The sequence below is a fragment of the Electrophorus electricus genome, chromosome 1, assembly GCF_041902795.1.
Source record: "Electrophorus electricus isolate QZ-2024a chromosome 1, ASM4190279v1, whole genome shotgun sequence".
NCBI lineage: Eukaryota > Metazoa > Chordata > Actinopteri > Gymnotiformes > Gymnotidae > Electrophorus > Electrophorus electricus.
Genome location: NC_137497.1, coordinates 14,966,451 through 14,978,504, shown reverse-complemented (window position 1 = coordinate 14,978,504; position 12,054 = coordinate 14,966,451). Strand labels below are relative to the sequence as shown.

At 42.1% G+C, this 12,054-nt stretch overlaps 2 long non-coding RNA genes across 2 annotated transcripts; one reads left to right on the top strand and one right to left on the bottom strand.

Moving 5' to 3' along the window:
• Positions 1–242: 242 nt before the first annotated feature.
• LOC145660064 (uncharacterized) lies at positions 243–1,064 on the bottom strand. The gene is made up of 3 exons (XR_014126262.1): positions 993–1,064; positions 717–791; positions 243–382 (listed from the first exon to the last, which is right to left on the bottom strand). It is a non-coding gene; the product is annotated as an uncharacterized LOC145660064 (long non-coding RNA).
• A 7,073-nt stretch (positions 1,065–8,137) lies between these two features.
• Positions 8,138–12,054, top strand: LOC145660022 (uncharacterized). The gene is made up of 2 exons (XR_014126248.1): positions 8,138–8,229; positions 10,648–12,054. It is a non-coding gene; the product is annotated as an uncharacterized LOC145660022 (long non-coding RNA).

Genomic DNA, 12,054 nt, shown 5'->3' with positions numbered 1-12,054 from the left:
GCAGTCTCATGTGTAACACACAGCCTGTGCTGTTCACCTCATCAGACCAGTTTCCCCCTCGGTTCTCCACGAGGGTTTATATACTCGCCTGACAGACAGGTGCGTTCCACCGTGTGAGGGAGAGGATGGGTATATTTATTTGGTTATCTTTGTGAGCATGACTGTCAGAAAGTGTGTGTTCTCACCAGCTCTTTTCTTTCGTGTGTGTGTGTGTGTGTGTGTATATGTGGTCTCACCAGTTCCTGCAGTCTTTTCTTGCTCATTCCTTTCCTCCCTAGTTGTTTCTCGATGACTTTAGCATTCTGAGTATAAGAGTCTGGCTGCTTCTTCCAGAGGAGGTGGCAATCACAACGTTCACATCACTTATTGTTTATAATATTCCCTTTTAGAAAAAAAAAAGAAGCAGCCAATCACAGCGTTCACAGCACTTGTTAATACTCCCTTTTAGAAGAACAAGGAATCAATTATGTCACCAATTACTATGTATGAATTTGACTCTATCAGATATTTCAAAGCAATCACAAGTGTATCACTACAGACAACTGGTCACATCACAACAGGGAGACAATCCCACTACATTGGACGGACATACGGAACTATGCAACTGCTTACACTGGGCGAGGGCACCCCGGGCCGAGGCCATACCAGCAGGTTCCAGGTCCAGCCCACAGGACCCCTGGTCTGCATATTACTGTACTTCATCAAGGCCAACACACCTGCCTAAACTCATCAGGTAATCACCAAGCCCTTCACACCTCACTCGGGTGTCCGGAAGCAGGCCAGACAGTGACCTGTGCAGGGTATAACATAAATTTTCAGCTAACTCAGGTAACTCCAAATACCCTGGTTAAAGAATAAACACTGTATACTAACAGCAGCCAAACATGTATTCTGGCTAGAACGCTAGAGTAATCTAAATTTTTATCATCAGCCAATCACAATCCATACAGCTTGGTTTCAGCACAAAGATCCAATCACAGCACAGCACTCACCGCCTCGATCTCTTCCATGGTAACAGAACTGAACTTGCCCATGTCTTTGGTGCGTTTCATCATCACCTGGAAGACAGTTGCACACACACACACACACACACACACACACAGAGAAAAGCCTTTAAAACACCAGAAATTATGAAGAAGAAGTATGTGTGTGTGTGTATATGAGAGAGAGAGCGAGAGTATTTATAGCAAAGCACTAACATTAATGGAATGTAATTCATGTCACTGTGTATCATCATGTGTGCTTGTGTGTATGTTCTGCAACTGAACTGGTTTTCTTTCCTTTTTTTGGTGTACAGAGAAATTCTCTACATTTTAGATTTGAATTTGATGTGAGTGAAGGTCGTCGTACTTCCCACACTTCTGGTACTGTCACTCGATCCCCCCTGCCCTGAAAGACATTTAGCCTGTTTACAAACACCACAGCCACCTTTGTTTACAAACACAAACACAGCCAGCCTTGATCATTTTAATTATTTATTAGAATAGTAATGTACCAATACATTCATGCCATTTAGCTGACACTTTTATCCAAAGCGACTTACAATTATGACTGAGTACAAGTTGAGCAATTGAAGGTTAAGGGCCTTGCTCAGGAGCCCAACAGTGCTAACTTGAACCTTTAAATTAAAAGTCAAGTACCTTAACCACTGAGCTACCACTGCCCGGCACATTCATATCCATCAACCATACAATAACAAACACACGTGTACGCACGCACGCACGCACACACACACACACACACACACACACACACACACACACACACACACACACACACACACACCTTTTCAAGTACATGCTCTCATCCTCTTCCACATTGCAGAACTTGTGCGTGTGTTTCGCTGCGCCAATGACTCGTGCCTTGTTCCGTGGTCTCATGGGTAATTTCTCCAGCTGACAGTCTGAGAGAAGAGTTAACACACACACACATACACACACACACACACACCTGATAGTTAGGCAGATAGACATGACAGAAAAGTGAAAGGTTCATTCAGCCAATACGAGTGTGTTCAATACTTAATTAAATCCATGTATTAACAATGTACTATTTGCCATACATTAGACAGCTCTGCCTTGAGATCTGAAGTAAATTTATTTTTTATGTAACATAGAATGTAACATGAAAAATTAATTCTGTAAATTCTGGTTTAAAAAAAATTCTCTTTTCTACCACTGTCAGTGTGGCACACTACCACCTGTTGTAGATCGACTCGGTTTGGTTTTGTAGATTAATTCCTTTGTCACTTTATCAGATGCCTAAATGACAGAAACAATACATACACCCTCTGACAGGAGGTGAACAAACAATGTAAACAAGCAGTGTAAAAACAAACAACTCCACCAACAAACAAATATGTACAAGACAAACCTTATAGGTGCAAAGAAACACAGAGGACCAAGGAGTGGACCTGATCAAGATGAAAATACATTTTTCAGGAATCGCTACATTGCACCTGTACCTAGAACAGTTTTACTGTCTTATGATGGTTTGCAGTTTTGGGGAGTTTTGTTGTTCTTTTTGTTTTGTATTTTTGTTGATAGAAACATCTGACTAGGGTTACACAAGGCAGTGTGAACAGCAGGGCTCTTACACGTGTTTCCTGAACTTCCAGGGAGTCCCGTAAGGAAGCAAGAATTCTCTGAACAAGGATGTGATGACTTAAATGAAAGAGGAAACATTTTGATCAGTTTTTTAAATCTAAATGCAGTTAGCATAAGTTCCAATGGGATGACAGGCATGTTGAATTCTAACTTCTGCTCTTTGGATATCAATAGGTCCACTGGCTATGATTGTGTGAATTATTCTGTAATCTGTATTAGGATGAAGTGAATCAAGAGAGTTCCACTTTACTGAGGAAAGCACAGAGTATATATGTGTCCTATATCTACTATCTAAATCTACAGGATGACGGGGAAAAGTGAGGAATGTGCTAAGGGTCTACGTAGAAAGGAAAAAGACAAGGTTAGTAAAGATTAGATGCAGTCAGCATGACCCAGCCATGAGCTGCTCGTGTACGTAGAGAGAGATAGGGAGAGCGAAAGAGAAAGGGAGGGGTAAAGTATGCAAGAAGAGGGAGCGGATGACCTCGAGTGAGGAGCTCTCGGTCAAGCAGTTACATTATGGCTGATAAGCAGAGACGTTGCGTTGGGGTCTACCAAAAATTACGTCAAATGGAGACAATTTGGTAGTGGCACTGGGCGTCATTCTGATCTCACACAACACTGCTGGCAGTAGATCTATCCACTTCTTTCCTGTTTCCATCATGACCTTTGTCAACCTTTCTTTCAAGGTATGATTCATTCTCTCAAAAATGCCAGATGACTGAGGATGATAAGAGATGTGAAACTTCCAGTCAATAGTTAGGTAGGTGCATAGTTTCTGAGTTACCTTAGAAATGAAACAGGGTCCCTGATCTGAGTCTATTACACAAGGGACACCGTACCTCGGTATTATATCCTTGGCTAGGATTTTAACCACAGTGTGGGCGTCTTCCTTAGAACAGGGAAATGCCTCAGTCCACTTAGAAAACCTGTCTACAATCACTAGCAAGTACTTCAACTGACCACAAGGTGGAATGTGTGTAAAGTCTATCTGTAGACACTGAAAGGGATATTCTGGAGCCAGTAAGGCATCATATTTGGCTTGTGTTTTACCCTGGTTGCTTCTGGCACAGGTTAAACAGCAATCTAGGAGGAGTTTTACAGTTATACATTTTGCAGAGATACAAAACTGTTTTTGAATGTTAGCCGTCACTCCCCCTTTGTGCAATATGTGAAATCCCATGAAAATGGCGCACAAGAAATGGCAAAATAGATTTAGGAAAGGTGATACGCCCCTCCAGGTCACGGATTAGACCATTTTAATCAGGACTACAGCCCTAATCAACCCAGTGAGAGCAGTCCTGTTGTGTACTCTGAGTTTGTAAGAAACACAGATCGATATCATTTGGCACCAAGCAATGAGAAAACATGGAGACAGCTTCACATGTCAAGGACATAGCATATGTGCAAGAGGGGCCATTAACAGCTGCCCAATGTGTGATCTCGTCCGCTAAGGCATCGCCAGTGTCAGACTCAGAGGTTGTATCATGACCCTTGACCTTTACAATAGCCAGCTGAGCTGGTAGTGTACATGCAGACAAAAGTGCAGACACTAGTCCTGGATTAGAAATGGTCTTACTGTCAGAGGTGCGGAACCCCCTGGAGTGCCAAATCTTACCCAAGTCATGAGGAATCCCAAACGCAGGAATCATTGTAGATGGTGACAACCTGATCCCGGAGTAGATGGCAGGCCCTGGTCAACAGCATCAGCTCAGCTGCTTGAGCAGACCTGTAAGGAAGAGAGTAAGCCTCCCAAATGAGGTTAGGCAGAGAGCAGACAGAATAACCACAGAAAAATTCAAAGTCAGACAGTTTAAAACATGAATCATCTATAAAAATGTGATAGCCGCCTATTTTTAATATCAGTCATGCTAGGAGGCATAACTCTACAGTTTTTCACCCAGCATCATGAATGCAGTAGAAATATTTACGAGGTGGCTGGAGCCGTGCGCCGAAGTCTCACCCTGCTGTAGAGAGGCAAGCTTAGTATAGAGGGCAGGTGCGGCTTGTGTGTGTGTGTGTGTGTTTATTTCTTTATTTTTATACATTTCTGTCCTGTATTGTGCCATGTTCACTGTATTATTCTGATTGTTTTAGCAGAAAGTATTGCATGTTTCTCAGTATCTCTTTGTCACTGGTTAGATGATCTAATTACACTGCACTTTCTGTCCATATTTCTACGAGCGGAGGATAAACAGCTGGGACTCTCTGGGGTCTGACTGAGGTGTTTGTTTTTGTGTGTGTAACAGGAACCAGACATTTACATGTGATAAACGTGATGTCAGATTAAACGGCAGTGGTTTTGTCCCAGTGCCCTGTGGAGATGATCAGGACATGTCTCTCAGTGATGCCAATGCTTAGACCAGATGCTTAGACAGCTGGAGTGATGGTGTTGTGTGTGACAGTGGGCTTGTCCTTATAGGGATCTTTTAAAAGCTGTTGATGATGCTCTTATGGCATCCACTTATGCAGAATGTGTAGCTAAGCTTTCCCTCCCTGCCTCTCACTTTCACTCATTTATGTATGTTTTCCTCTTGTTTGTTACTGGGATGATAAGCGTACCCATAGATGAAATTGTGGCTGTTCTCATGCCCCCACCTTGTCTCAGAATGTGTCCTGGAAAGAATAAGTACAATGTTAACCTCAATAATCTAATTTTAAATGAACTATTCTAACCCATTTACTGTTGGTTTTGAGGACTATCTCCCAATATTTGCAGTGCCATTACATGTGTGAGCACATGCGGGTGAAAGTGTAAGTGCACTGCATGTTCCCACTAACACCAGCTAAGCCTTACAGTGGGCAGAGGAGGAGGCAGTGATTGAGAGTCCCAGTTTAAGTGGACTAAAGTGGTGTCACAAGTTCATAATGTCATTAGCCAGAATAGCAATTCAGTGGAACTTGTTATATTATGGACATGGTGCTCTGAGGAAATCTTGGTCCACAGACAATATCCATGTTGACTTCAGGCAAAACAACAAATATGGGAGAAAAGCATACCTCCCAACAGCATGTTTTTCTTAAAAGCCTCCACTTGCCATCATCTTTTGAGAGCACAGAGATATCTGGAAGATCCACAAGTGTGCCACAAGTGTACTTGTAATTGTAAAAATTACATGTTGAATATTTTCTCCAAAAATATTGCTTGTGCCTGAAATACGAGGCAGTCTGCAATCTCCTTTTCATTCTTCCCATGTGCCTGTCAGCTTTTGTGGGTTGAGCAAGTGAAAAAGATGCCTAGTGAGCAGGTAGATATTTTGTTGTTCTTGTTGAGAACCTAACAACTCAGCAAATTAACCTGGACCAAAACCAGATTTAAAGAAACCAGAACTTGAGGGTCAGGTTTTCCGGTCAAGCAAAAGTATCAGCAAAGAGAGAGTGAGTGAGTCAGAGATAGTAGCTGTTCTTTCCTGGCTGTCTCTGTGTTACCAGAAGTATACTGACACCTTTATCATTTTTACTGGTGTGTAAATGCACAATTGAAGCAATGACTTTGTATTTCATCAAGTGTCATGTGACACAAAAATCTGCTGATTATTTAAACAAATCAGAAGCCTCTGGGTCATAAACAAATGCCTAGTGCCAGAAGCATTTTATAGTCCCATATGTGCAAGCTGAACAATATTCATAATTTGCTGTTGTTTTAGTCCTGTTTGGCCATCATTTTGCCTTGTTAATATGGCCATGTGTCTGAAAATCCATTGTCATGGAGAATAATGCATGGTGTTGTAGGATAATGTATGTCTTGGACTGTTTCTCGATGAGGCAATAAATGAACAAAATATGGAAATATTAGTTTTAGCTCTCAGCATTTCTTGTTTAAAGGGTCTTAGGCTAGTGATATGTGCATTATTTTTTCTGTGATGTTCTTCTTTTATGCTTCTATACTACTCTGTTGTCTTTCAGTAACAGTTCCAAAAATTCTGCCTTTGCTTTAGTTCTGCTTTATTAATATATTTGCTTGTGAGAGAATTAGACCAGGGACAAGCATGATATCTCAAACATTTCCTGAGATGTCAATGTTACTCTTAATAAATCTTCATAAATCAAAAACACACTGAGGAACTCTGGCCACATTTCATTTGAGCATACCCATGCACTGTGTAATCTTCAATATGCAATAGTAGACTAATTAAATAAGTTGTACATTTTTCAGGGTTATTAACATGGAACATATACTTTCAAAGCATCGGCACAGTGGAGGCACTGAGATAGTGAGTGTTGCAAATGTGCCGTGGCTGGAGTTTTCCAGCATGTCACTGTCACTGCAGAGTGGTCAGCCACCCAAAATATCTTGGCAACTGCAGTCATTTGGTCAGAAGCAAACCACTGATAAAGGGCTAGAAAATGTGTAGAAATGTGGATGGTGGCAGAATGGACAATGGACTCTAACTATGCAACCATGAGGTGCCTCTTGTAACGCTTGGAGTTAGTCCTATTTAAATTATGCTCCAACCCAGATTAGCAGAGAGCTTTGGAACTGGTAGCGAGAAGCCTGTGAAGCACGTGGAGGAGACGCGAGTCAGACTCAACTCAGTTATGCAATAATCTTGGCGGTTTATTCATTACATGACAGAGGCTTGCTCTTGGAATTCTGTTGACAGTGCATACATGAACTGTAGAAACATCCAAAGCTCATAAACACATTAACAGAGAAATGAAATTAAGGACAAAAGAATCGCTGGGTCCAGTAAGGTCCGTCATGTACAGTACAAAAAAAAGTCTTCTCCTGTGTGGCATTCATGCACATGCATTTTCCGTAAAACACAACTTAAAGGGACAGCAGACAAATTACTGCCCGTTACACTCTGCACAGCAGTAGGTATTTAGAATATAGTCCTGTGAGAGTGTATACACAGCAGTAAATTCTGTTTCTATTTCTATTTCTATGTGTATCAGAGGGTTTCTTCTAAAACCACTAGGAACACCTCTGCGTCATACAGAGAACTGGCACAGCCAATAGGAAGGAAGCTTTCTCACTGGGGGTGGAGAGAGCGGCGGAAAGTTCATTAATATTCATAAAGCTGTTAACACAATAGGAGCGGGTACTGGCGCAGTCAATCACACGCTACTGTGTAAGTGATTTGTAGCTAGCTAGTGTTTGTCCACACTCCAATTATAATCAGTCGTTAGGCTTACTGACCTTTAGAATTCACATCAAAAGATGAGAGGTGTCAGTAGATATGGAAAAGAGGAAAGGTAGCTGCACAAAGCTGCCACCAATAAGACCAAACCACAGTGCTCAGAAAGCAAACAACGTTCAGGTACGTGTATACACATTTTATTTAAACACTGAAATGAAGGAGCATGTGATTTTGAATCTTTAAATTGTATGGTATACCTTAAAAATATTTGTACTGGTGCTTCTAGAATGAAACAAATAGAAATACATTTTTAGTACATTTTAATAAAAAGTTGTTTGGCTATGATGGAAGGTTGTGTATGGTTATGTGTGCTTGTGTGTCAGTATGTAAATTCTTGTGTGAAAAATACCTTGTATACTTTGTTTAGGCTCTTGATGTGGGTGTGCACAGTCCAGAAACTAGAGACAGCACACATTTTGCTCCACTTGTTCTACCTCCAATCAATGGTAGCCATCCACTACCATTTCAGAGAAAAAAAGGTAAAGAACTATAAAGTCTATACATTCTAGAGAAAATTACATGGCAATTAATTCCTGTTGGTTTTTAACACATGGTTTCATATGAAGAGTCAGAATATATTTTTAAACTGAGCCTTCTCATCTGGCTCTCGATGTGGGTTTGCACAGTCCAGAAACTAGAGACAGCACACATTTTGTGTGTCTGTCTGTGTGTGTATATGTTACTTTCCAGGGAATAAAATTGTCTGTACAAAGAAAGGAATAAAGAAAGGAATTACCAGCACTAGAGAGGTATGACGTCCTATTAAACTCAGTAGATTAAGACTAATGTGGGTGCAAATTCTGTTGATTTTTTAGATAGCCATGGAACTGTCAAGTAGACTTGAAAACATAACAAGACCCATCCCATAAATCCCATCACAAAACTTGGAAATTTCGAGCCCCCATTTAAAACTGAAAATGCAGTAAATTTATTGCCACGGAGTAGGATGGGAAGATGTATTGTACAGTAGAGTCTTGAAGGCATAGAAAATAATCTCAGTATTGTGTACCTCCACTCTCAGTTCCAGTCACATCTAAAATAAACGATCAACTTTGTGGAGCTGGAGATCCAGGCCAAACTAGCCAATCTGGCCAAGATAAAGGCAATGATCGGCAACAAGCGGAAAGCTCTGGCAGGGGTAATGATAACTAAAGACAAGCTGCGTACAGACAATCTGCGCCTGTACCAGCGCTGCAGCCTGCTGAGAAACAAGAAGCTGCTCCAGGATTTTGAGAAGGTGAAGGATGCATGCGAGGACCTGCAGAGCCAAATAGACATTCTCAAGAGGCAGCATGAAAAGCTCTCTGTCAAGTGTAGCACAGTAAAGAGCAAGCTGAAGCAGAGCAGGCCACTGCAGCATTGTGTATAACACAGTTGAACACACACGTGTACACGTATATACACAAACATGCTGTACGCTCTTTGTGCAGAACTAAAATAAAAACAGTACACTGTTATATTTGAAAATAGTGCTGTGCCTTTTATATTTGAAAGTTGACAAAATATCTGATATATGTGTGTTTGTGTGTGTGTGTGTCCGTCTGTGTGTGTATATGTTACTTTCCAGGGAATAAAATTGTCTGTACATGTTTAAAAAATGTCAGCATAAGAAGTCAGTATAACTTTGGGAAGGAAGACTATGTTCCAAACACAAGTCACTCGTTGTCTTCCAGTGAATCAAATAAACACATCAGTATAATGGATTGTAATTGACATGGTGTGCCAGAATTGTACGTTTAGTATTCATCTTTGAAGAATTACATAACTTTTGCTCTCTTAGCCTTCATCTTTATTCAAGGCTTTATGACTTATCTTGGGATATGCATCAAACCTTACCAATGTACTGCTAGTCAGATTCTCTCCACCTAGTTCCACAGTTAAATTGTGCCAGATTCTGACATCGTTGTGCGATTCAACACAGCTGGCATGTACACTATTATAGCTGTAATTAAGGGAGCCACGCTAAAGACCACAAATTACTGAAGAAAAGATATCTTACATTTAAGGAGGGAGACTCAGAGCAGAGTCCTACTGAGAGAGCAGCTCCGTGACTTCTTCATCCAAAAGTTCAGTAGACAGGCGAATCCCAAAGTTACAAATATCTATGTTATGCTAATTTTAGCTGATATGACTTCAAAACCATCCCCATTCTAACCAATTTCTTTGGGTTTGCCAGTAACACTAGTTGACCATAGCATAAAGATAATGTTTTGTTCTGTCCTATTTGTTGATATTTCAAACTGAGTAGTAAGAAAAGGCAATACAGTGACCAATAAGCAATAAAAATTTAATGAAAAGCTACAGACACACTGTTAAATGGGCTGACCAAGATATTTATCACCAGAGACCTAGAGCCCTAAACACTTGCCCAAGTCATTGTTTTGACTTATCTGGTTCCTAATCAGATGATTCATACTATAGCTAAGCAATTTGACCCAGGAGTACATTTCACTGTGCATTATTTTTAAAACCATGACAAAAACAATACAGTTTTCCATCTATGTCACCAGCCCAGCACACAGCCAGTCTCATCGATGGAGCTTTCATAACTCAGAAAGGACCAGCTCAATAACCCCTTGGTGCTAGATGCTATACACAGATGGTGCACTGTCTGAGCTGGACCTAGACTAGGAAATGAAAAGTAATTAGCTAGTAATAGTAAAAGCATGGACTGAGAGATTTATTGAGTCCATTCTCTCTCTCGTTCCATCTCTCTCTATCTCTCTCTCTCTGAGGCATTTTCATTATTTATTGCCTAGCTAACAAATCTGCAGAGACATCTGAAGGCCTCTGAGTACAGCTTGATATGTTGAATGTTTAATAATGTTCACTGTTATAGTTGTATGTGATTGCCACTTGTGTTTTCCGTGTTTAATGTTAATAAATGTTTCACAAAGTCAAGGTAGTCTGTGTGTCCTGGCCCATGCCTTACGGTGTTCAGGCCAGCAGCAACATTACAGAATGACCAACCACCACAGGACTCTTACTCCCTCGGCAAATGACGGACTTCCTAGCAGGAGGTGCGTGAGTTAATGTCTAAATGTAACATTTGTAACCATTTTTGTCTACCTCGTGTTAATGTTAAAAATTGTTAAGTGTTAAGTGTCTCTGTGTTCACTGTTTGTGTTACACGGGAGTGCCACTATAGTCTTTACGTTTTATGTAAATGTTTGTCCACGTCGAGAGAGTCTACGCTCTGCTCTACACCCTTCGGCACTCAGACCAATGCGGTACAGAATGACCAACCACCACAGGACGCCAGGTCCTTCGGCTAAAGATGGACTTCCTAGCGGGAGATGCGTAGGCACCCCCGCCCTGCTGCCTGGATCCCAGCAGATTGGGGAGAGGACCGTGACTGGTGTCTATGTCCACCCCGGAAGTGGAGGGGTACACCCCCAAGAATTTCTTGGGTGGGCTGGGGGGGGGCCTCGAGCCTAGGCCGAGGAAGACCGAAATGCACCACAACAACCAGAAAGAGGGCAGTTGGGTGGACCCATCGGGATCTCCAGCGGGCAGAGCTGAAGCCCGTGTCCCTTCCCTTCAGTGGACTCACCAGCGAGACCGGAGGGGTCTGCCCAAAGCCCCGGAGGCAAACCGCCGCTGGGATGCTCCTAGAGTGGCAGGCGAGTGGAGGACCGTTGGGGGAGGTAGCACGTCTGGAACCGGGGCGGACGTGCACGCCCGCATGTCCATTGAGGCCACGGACACGTACAAGGTGCCTGCGCAGACAGCGGGCACCATGTCACAGCGCCTTATATGTTTGTGTGTGGGCGCTATTGTTTGTTTGTGTTTACAACTTTTGTACATCTACAGGCGTAACGTTGTTGGGGGCGTACCGGACTGCCCTGACAGAGACAGAGAAGCTGCCTTTCTCCCAGGCGGCTGCTTGTGTGTACATGTACACGGTGTCCTGAGACTCGTGTTCACTGGAAGAATGCGTCGAGAGCCGTGCCCCTTGGGAGGAGGTTCTGTAACAGAACGCTCGCCTCTCGCGAGTCATGTGGTTTGGCCCGCCACGTGCAGTGACAGGATCTTTGTTTGTATCCACGCCTGCACACACCTGCACCTTGTTTGGCTTTGTGTATTTAAACCTGCATCAGTGTGTGCAGTGTTGTTGGTCATCGTTGATGTAGCATGTTGTTTGTGAGTTAATGTCTAAATGTAACATTCGTAACCATGTTTGTCTAGCTTGTGTTAATGTTAAAAATTGCTAGTGTTAAGTGTCTCTATGTTCACTGTTTGTGTTATATGGAATGCCACTATAGTCTTTATGTTTTATGTAAATAAATGTTTGTCCACGTCGA